At 43.4% G+C, this 9542-nt stretch overlaps 1 long non-coding RNA gene across 1 annotated transcript in view; it reads left to right on the top strand.

Moving 5' to 3' along the window:
* Positions 1-7081: 7081 nt before the first annotated feature.
* LOC129148029 (uncharacterized) overlaps positions 7082-9542 on the top strand; it is an 83456-nt gene continuing 80995 nt past the window's right edge. The window contains exon 1 of the long non-coding RNA XR_008555218.1: positions 7082-7157. This is a non-coding gene — a long non-coding RNA (uncharacterized LOC129148029). The remainder of the gene's footprint in view (positions 7158-9542) is intronic.

The raw sequence follows: 9542 nt of genomic DNA, 5'->3' as shown, positions 1-9542 counted from the left end.
TGGTAGCAACTCAGCCCTTCAATGGGTTTGTATGTCATACCATGAAAAACTGTTAAAATATGAGCTTCCACTTGAGAATTGAAGAACTCACAGATCACACATAAAATTCCAGAAATCCAGTCTCTCTGAGTGAAAAAATCTACCTAGTAAAAAGCAACATGCTAATTGACCCATACCTTCATGACGCCCACCAGCCAATCAGGAGTATGCAAATTAACCCAACAAAGATGGTGGGTTAATTTGCATACACAGGCGCCAAGGGGCAGGGTGGGACACTTGTGTCATCACCATGGCGACGATGCAGGCAGTCCACCACCCCAGCTGCTCCGGGCCTCTGGGCAGCGTGGGAAGGCGGAAAGGCGGCTCGGGCCAGAGCAAAGGCGGTGCCGGCAGCCAGGGGAAGGAAGGCCCATTCTTGTACAAATCTTCGTGCATCGGGCCTCTAGTAAATAAATAAAGAAGAAAAACATGTCTTGTCAACACTGGTCCACATTGCCACTGGTTGACAGGGAGATGGATTCATCTGCATTCTCTAGTTCATCACAGCCCCCCATCAATTTGAATCCAAGTCTCTTAAAAAAACAGAACTACCATATGATCCACAAGCCCACTTGGGGTATAAAGGCAAGAAAATCAATGTCCCGAAGAGATATGTGCATCCTATGTTCATTGCAGCATTATTTACACTCAGACCTTGAGAACATCATGCTAAGTAAAGAAAAAAAAAATGAGACAGATGAAGACAAATACTGCATTATTCCACACATATGCGGACTCAACACAGCAACAAAGTCATAGGAACAGAGGTCAGACTTGTGGTTGCCAGACGTGGGGGGCAAGAAAGTGGGGGCATGATTTGGTGAAGGGGTCAAAAGGTCCAAACTTGCACTTATAAGATAATCAGTTCTGGGGATATAATTTACAACATGATGGATCTAAGTAACAATACTGTGTTGTATATTTGATAGTTGCTAAGAGAGTAGATCTTAAATTTCTCATCACAAGAAAAAAACTTGTAACTAGGAGAGGTGATGGATGTTACTTAAACATCTTGTGGTAATTCTTTGGTAATATGTACATATATTAAATCATTTTGGTGTACCCCTTAAACTTACACAATGTTATATGCCAGTCATATCTCAATAAAACTGGCAAAAAGTGAGACATGAAAATCACGATTTTTCTAACACCTAACCGTATTCGTTCATTCGAGCGCCTACCTGCACATGGTGGGCACCTGTTCTAGGTTGTTGCTTCCAAAAACATAAAGTGTTTTCAAACTTGTTCTTTTACAACAACAAAGGTAGGTAGTCTGGTCCTATGAAAAACCCATGATAGAGAGCATGTGCCATCATTTTTAAAAGGTGAATCTGTTGTGAGACTCACTTTGGGAGTCTTTTCATATGAATAATGGCAAGAGCTATTATTGTAGGACAAGTGAACTGAAACAGCAGAAGCCAAATCTTTCTACTCAGTGTTTGCTATGCAAGTCAAGTACGTAGTGCAAGGTTATGGAGGTGTCCTTCTGGCTTCTGAAAACTATTTCAAAGGCTGTTTATCCCTTTCTGGTATGTTAAGGCTTGAGAATTCGCTGTCTTTGTACTTTTGACATCAAACTAAGCCAACATTACAAGGAACTGAACACATCTTTTTATCAATAGTTAGGATTAGTTTAAATTGAAATCTACTAGGCATTTGCTATAAATACATAATAGGTTACAGTTGAAAATGGAATAATTATCTCCCTTTTTATTCATTTGAGACTTCCAAATGATAATTAATTCATAAAGGCATGTTTATCAGAAAACCAAACAGTCTGAGAGGTAAGGGTATTTAATAAGTGAAAATTCACAATGGGAATAAAAATTCAACTTGAAAATGACAATATTGGAAGACATTTTCACTTTTATAAAATGAATTAATCAAATTATGTCCCCTTTAAATGTGGTGAGACTAAATTTTCTCTTTTACTACAATCCTGGGAATAAGAGTCTTAATGCTTTCATTAATTTCTAGAAAAAAATGATTTAACATTTAATCAAAAGTTTATATGTTTCTATTAGATACATATGATGGTACTTAGTAAAAAAAAATTATCAAAAAATTACATATGAAAAATATATATGTAACAAAAAAACCCCTCAAGCTATCTTATTCACCCCAGGATAGTAAGATGAAAAGACATATAGGGGATAAAGAAGTGTTTGAATTTTGAATGAAATAAATAGTTACTACTAACCATTTTATAACTTCTATTTTAACACTTACATTTGCTTTATAGCCTTAGAGGTTGTACTTAAAATTCTAATCCCGTTTAATTTTTATTATAAAGCCCCTTGCATTGTAACTAAACTAGCACCCCATTTCCATTCAGGTTCTCTTCTGAAACTTCTCACTTGAAGAAACAGCAACAATAACAACAGAACCCCGCTGGTATGTGCTTATGGGATAACTTGAGTTTTTCTCTTTTGAAATTTTTATTTCACAAGTTTTACAAAGCTCTGTGAAGTGGCTGTCATGTGAACTGTGTTTCTTTATCCTTTGGTATTGGTGCCTGGAGAAAGAACTTCAAAATGTTAAAAAATAAAAGATCCCCCAAAGATTTGATATTTTAAAATACTCCCAAATTCTCTTAAGGCTACACATTATAGTTTCAATATGCAGTCACTGTCTCCTGCTCTCAGAAATGTCCTCAAGTATTGAGATACTGAATACAAATGCAAAGTGTCCAGTTGTGTTGTTAAATTCTTTTCCGAATTAGTTTGTACTGACTTGCGATCCTTATGCTTATGTTATGTGATAGCAACAAACATTTTCATGTGTTGTAATCAAATACTGAAATCATTATTTTTTCAATTATTTTTATTGTTGATTTTTGTTTTGTTTTTAGAGAGAGAGAGAGAAAGAGAGAGAGAAACATTGGTGTGCAAAGTAAAACACTGATCAGCCGCCTCCTGCATGCACAGGATGACACACCAGCCAGGGCTGAAATTACATTTTTTTATGAAAGGAAACATGTTCCATCATAAATAGTGCTTAGACAGAACTTGTTATGTTGAAATGAGGGAATAATGCGTAATAGAATGTGTTGCTCTATCTTCACCCTCAAATGGGTCAAGTTTTCTTTGAAAACTTACCTCTCAGACTTGTTTGGTTTTCTGATAAACATGCCTTTTTGAATTAATTATCATTTGGAAGTCTCAAATGAATAAAAAGGGAGATAATTATCCCGTGTTCAACTGTAACCCATTATGTATTTGGAAAACAGACATTTTACACATTTCACAGAGAAGCATTTAAACCACGTTGGACCAACTCCAGTACCTCCAGGGTGTGGGTAGGTGAAGCTGGGTGCAGAAATTATTCTGAATGAAAGCCATGGTATTTCAGGGTGAGTGTCATCATCCAGGGACTGAGTCCAGAGGCAGGGGGGAGTCCGGGTCTCCGAAGAACAGTGGCCACGAAGGCATCAGACTTTGGCAACTGAGCCCCCCTCGGTGGGGTAGCTGTCGGTTATCTGTGGATGTGGATGGACTCCTTTACTGACCTCTGTTTGCCCACCGTGCAAAGCCTCTGAGGCCTAACCTCGGCGAGCCAGGCTTGCGCGCGCACACCCAGTGACCACAGAAGGACAGCGGTTTTAGCAGAGCGCCCTGCCTCGCCCGTGGCCACGACCTTTCTCTCAGGCTGTCGGCTTCTGCTGGGACCAACCACATCCACCTGTTAGGCTCCATCCATCGCCAGCTGAGCGGTCGGTCTCTTGGAGGTGAATTCGTCTTTGGGGCCTTCGCCTGGGTATCCCGAGGTCCATGTCTGCACTGGACACGGGGGCGGGGAGGGGGTTCTCGCTGCAAAATTAGCTCCTTTCTCTTTCGGGTCTACTGGCTTCACCTGAACGGCTCACTTCAATCTCCCCACCTTTTTGTTAACAGCATCCTTAGGCTTGAACTTCCCCAAACTACGCTCCAAATACAGAGAGTTCCCTAGAAGCGGGCTCTGTTTGTCCTGCTCTCCTCTCTCCCTGAGCCAACGTCTGGGCGTTCTGGCCCTGGAGCTGGGACAGTGGCCCGGTTCCCCTAAGAGTGGGCCCCAGGCTGGCCTGGCCCCGAGTCAGATCCTCTGCATCCCCGCCGCAACCCCAGGGCCCTCCCGCAGCGCACCCCAGGCCCCCGTCCACTCTCCCTGCGCAAAACTGTCCCGGGTGGGAACGGGCAGCGCGCTGGTGGGCCTGAGACCCTGCCTCTTGCTTCAACAGCCTCGGGGTGGGGGCCTGGGCCCACCCCTGGGCCCACCCCCAACCTCTTCCTAATTGCAACCTGCGGAACCATCGTGTCCGCCACCCTCTGCACCAGACCTGCCTGCACCGCTTTGGGGGAGGTTCTCTCCGTACCGCCCCCCAGCCCTGAGCTCCCGCATGCGCCGCTGTCCTCCTCCCGGCACCCGGTCACCCTGCCCTGCTGCACCGACCTGCGACCTGCGACCCCGCTGCTGTCCCCGCAGCCACCACCTGGCCCGGGCGTGGCTGCTCCTCCTGCTCGAGGACACGACTTCCCGCGAGAACATGCACCTGCGCCGTGGCCACGCCCTCCAGGACGTGAGGACGTAGGGGACGCAGAGCTGCCCGGGCGCACGCGGGGCCGCACGAGGGAACCACAGGTGCCGCAGGAGCCCTCCCGGTCCTGGACGCGGAGGTAAGACCCATCCGAGAACGTGGGCCGCGCCCCGCCGACCCCCGAGGCTGGCTGTGCGGCCGGGCGGACGGCTGTCTCTCCTCGGGCTCCTGAACCAACAACCTCCGCGGGAGCGGGGCCAGCGAGCTTCGAGGGCCCCTCCGCATGCCCTGCGCTCACGGGAGGCCTGAGCCGCCCCCTGCAGCCTGAGCCGCCTCTGGGCCACCGGACCCCCCCACCCAAGCCCGGACCGAATGGGCACAGAGCCTGGCGCCAAGGTGGGGAGAAGGCCTCAGAAAGGGCCCGTTCAGATTTTCCCACCAGCATCCTCGGATGTCACTCACAGGGGGAACCTAATGAACCCGATAAACCAGCAGGCAACGGAGACACAGGCTCATGGGTACGGAGAACAGACTGACAGCGGGGAGGGGAGGGCTTGCAGGGCGGGGCGAGAAGGGTGAGGGGATCAAGCAAATAAAGAAAAATAACAACTCCTGGACACAGACAACAGCATGGTGATTCCCAGGGGGAAAGGGGGGTGGAGAGGGAAGGAGACTTGGGGTGGTGAGAACACAATACTGTGGAGAGCGGCTGCAGAGTTTGCCTGGTGGGCACCCGTGGTCCCCCTTGGCTGAGGGATACAGGATGCCGGAGCTGCAGCAAGGAAACAGCGTGATCAGGTGCAGGTGACGGAGTAACCCGCGAGGACGTCGTAAACCTCTTGACCAGCCCTTCCTTTGCCTCGTGCAATCTTGGCCACAAAATACTCGGCTTCCAGACTGTGTAGCTGTCTCTCCCTCTGAGAGGGCAGCGTCCCACCCAGACCCACCTTGATTCTCTTGTCTTGTCTTTTCGTAATCCTTCACCACCCCCTCTCAGGCTCACGCAACCTGGCTGTGCTGGCGTGGCACACAGTACACATGATGTATTGCAGAACTGCACCCCTGAAGCCTATATAGTTGTATTAACCAATTTCACCCCAATGCATTCAATAAAAAAGTAAAAATGAAATGTATTTCCTCTCCCCTAAATTGCCTACATCCCATCTCAGTTGGCTAGAGGTCCCCATATGACAAGGTTGTGGAATCATGCAAGAAGCAACCACTGAGTGGATAAATAAGTGGAACAACAAATCGACGTCTGTCTGTCTGTCTGTCTCTCTCTCTCTCTCTCTCTCTCTCTCTCTCTCTCTCCTCTCCCTCCCTCCCTCTTCTTCCCTCTCTCTCCCTCCCTCCCCCCTCTCCCTTCCTCTCTCACTCTCCCCTTCTTACCCTCCCTCTTCCCGCCCCCAGCCTTTCCCTTCCTTTCTCCCTCCTTCCCTCCCTCTCTCTAAAACCAATTTATAAAAAAGGGCTTTACTTATTGGCCTTTATCTCAGTCCTTGCAAGCCTAAAACTGCTTCCCTTTGTCCTGTCATTTGGCCACAAATGTGTTTCCTTTGCTGACCCTGCAGAAAGCTGGAATTCTAAGCCATTGCTTTGAGTTCCTTATTTTTCCCTGGATCTCCCATATACACCCAAAGTATCCATGTTAATGCACTTCGGTTTGTTTTTCTCTTGCTAACCTATCTTTCATTAGAGGGGTCTCAGCCAAAACCGGGAAGGGTAGAAGGAAAATTATTTTTCCTCTCCTTCAGAACCTAAGAGGGTAGAGGAAAAGTCCTCTCCTTTGTCCTCTACATATAAACAGATAAAAACTAGGGCTAAGCCACAGCTGTTCTTTTGAGAAGCACAAGGCATCTAGTACTGACTAATTTAATCAACATGGAGATTTTTTTTTTAACGTTAACTATAATGAAGGTCTGAAAAGTAGGCCCTGTATAGGATACCAAAACGAAACTGAAACACAAAGACTCAATGGGAGAAGGAAATGTGAGCCCTCCTTGCCTTCTTCAATACTAAAACACAAACACAGTCACACACATCCGGGCACAGGTGCACAGAGAGAGACATATGTATTCAAAGACGTAACATTGGTCTGTGCAACATGAGGCATCTCTGGAAATTTTCACTAAGACAAGTGTTAGTCACTTCGAGGAAATTTATGATTTTAGATTTGTGTTATTTGCCTGCTTAGTAGTAGTAGCTATTTCATTCCTTTCTCCGATGCTTTATTCATAATTTTTAAATATGTAAGCTTACTGCAAACGGTGAGTAAAAGTCAATAGTAGGCAGTATATAAAAAATTCTGGGAATATTGGGTTTCTGATTAAATGATTCGCTTAACTGAAGAGTAATAAGAAAAAGGTTGTGATTGTTGTGACTGTGATTGTCGAACAACAAGATCAACAATATTTTACTAAAGTATCACTAACTTATCTTACTGTGTTAATTTCCAGGACTGCCAGAACAAAGCATCTCAGCCTGGCTGGTTAGACAACAGCCGATCGGCTCACAGTTCGGGAGGATAGAAGTTCGAAATCCGAGTGCCTGCCGGGTTGGTTCTTGCTGAGTGCTGAGTGGAAGAATTTGTTCCATGCCTAGAAAGGTATGTTCCATATCTAGCTTTGGTAGTTTGCCAGCAATCTTTTGGCATTGCTTGACACGCAAATACATCATGCTGATCTCCGCCTTCATGTTCACATGGCATTCTGCCTGTGTGCATGTTTCATTGTCCAAATTCCCCCTTCTTAGAAGGACACAGTTATATTGGGTCATGGCCCATCCTAATGAGCTTACCTTCCCTTGATCGTCTGCAGAGACCTATTTTAACACCGGGTCACACTCACAGGTACTGGGAGCTTTGAACTTCGAAATCTTTGGGGGACACTATTCAGTCCACAGCACTAAGGAACTTTGGCATCAACACAGTGAATGTGTGTTAAGAGAAAATAAAAAGGAAAAGAAACACAAACATGCTACTTAGATATTTGGGGCTCCTGTGCCCAGTGACCCGCATGCGTCTTTGTTTGTAATACAAAAACTGTATTGGTCAATTCTAAGATGCACATTTTCTTTTTTACATTTTAAAATGTCGTAAATCATGATGCATATTAGAAACCTGTGACAATTTACAACTATAATTGCAAGCATTTTTTTTCTTTTATTAGTGACACATCAAATATGTTTTAAATAGAGACTGTAGACTTCATGATATACGACAGTGTGTTTTCTCTTATTGCATATGCTGAACCTTGTCACCATTATGTATAACTTGTATTTATCCAGGGCATATCTATATTCTTTCTTCACCAGCTTATTTTTACAAACATTTAATACCCTTAGGAAAGAGGAGATATAGTCTTCAACAGAGAGAAGACTATGAAATCAGAAATATATGTGTTTTTGTATCACATAATATTTTGATTGAAAATAACCTTGAATCAACCAGGTTCATGATCACTGATTATAGTAAAAACCTCTAAAGGTTTTAATCATATTCTTTTTTTTTTTTTGGTCCCAAATCTTCAGTCATCTTATTGCATTTTAAAATATTGGATTAAAATTCACAATGTTCAACTTTTTAGTGGATTGGTAGTACGAGAAATGTTAGCATCCATAAGTTTTTTATGCAAAATCTTTTAAAACAATTTGTGGAGTGCCTGTTTTTTGTTTTGTTTTTTTTAGAATTGCACCCACCTTTTGATTTATGTGAACTACGAAACCTATATGAAATGCAAAGACATGGCCATTGTCTGTGGCCATTTTTATGCGATTCTGTGTATTACAAGTATACACTTTGTTCCCATATTCTCGTCTCAGAAATACTTAATTTGACTGGCAGTATTTGGAAATACAGCATTTTCTCAGATAGGTACCTTGTTGGTATCACATTCGTTATTTGTTGTCCACCTGCCGTATTTCAGTTTCAAATCAGATTGGGGAATATTATTTCAACGAGCAAGTTTGAGAGGAAAGCTTCGACAAAGCACACGAATTAGTGTTTTCACCGCTAGTATAATCATTAGCATTAACTCAAGCACAGGCACATGAGTGTGTGGATCTGATCTTGTTCTGGAACGCTAGCATCCTAAGAGAATTGACTTGGGAAGACGGGGCATTTCTCTCAGGGACACTGTTCTTATTTACGTAAACAAAGACGAGGCCAGGAGCCCTCTGTTTCTGTGTGTATTTCCATGTCTGTCTGGGAAGGGGCTTGCTATGGTTGACGGTTGCGCCACGGTCGTCCCGTTTTCCTTGGGGGCTGACATTTTAATTAGTCCTTTGAGTTTTAGCCAGTTGTCTTTGGGCAGCAGAAGGCATGTGTCTCTAGTCACTCTCTGTGACACCAACTTAACATCCTGGTATGTTCCTCCGTAATTAGTCCACTTGCATAACTTTCAATAACCAGTTTGCTACTAACAGGCTCTTTTTAGAAGATTTTTTAGGGTATCTTTTACTGTTATTATGACAAATTACTTTTAAACTTCGCTGAATACAGCTCAGCTACATCATGCTTCATCATCATGATTCAATTAAATATTATTTCATGTCATGTTGTAGTGTTCAACTTGTTTATATACAATTTCTCTGTATGATAATTACTGGTATAGATTAACCATAATGTCTCAATTAGGAAGGCAGGTTTAAAACACTTTACAAAAATTGTTACTAGTATTAATAGCCATGTTATTTTGTTACAATATTTAAGAGACATTAACAGAATTACAGCTGGTAATAGAGCATTTTTGCTTCATGGGAAGGTGCATGAGTAAAAGAATTTCTGTGTTACCCTGTGGTTAAATAAGTTGCTCAAGGTTATTGATATGATTACTTCCCTCAGAACATACACACATATATGTATAAATACAGCACTGTGCTTTTTTTGATTTGCAGTCATATATTACAACTAGTTAACCCTATTAAGGAGATTCATTTCTTCTCATGAATATGAACTAGACATTTTTACTTAAGTTCATGGGAACATATTTAA

This window comes from Eptesicus fuscus, chromosome 22 (assembly GCF_027574615.1).
Source record: "Eptesicus fuscus isolate TK198812 chromosome 22, DD_ASM_mEF_20220401, whole genome shotgun sequence".
NCBI lineage: Eukaryota > Metazoa > Chordata > Mammalia > Chiroptera > Vespertilionidae > Eptesicus > Eptesicus fuscus.
Note: the sequence above shows the minus strand (reverse complement) of the source record. Positions and strands in the feature narration are given on the sequence as shown.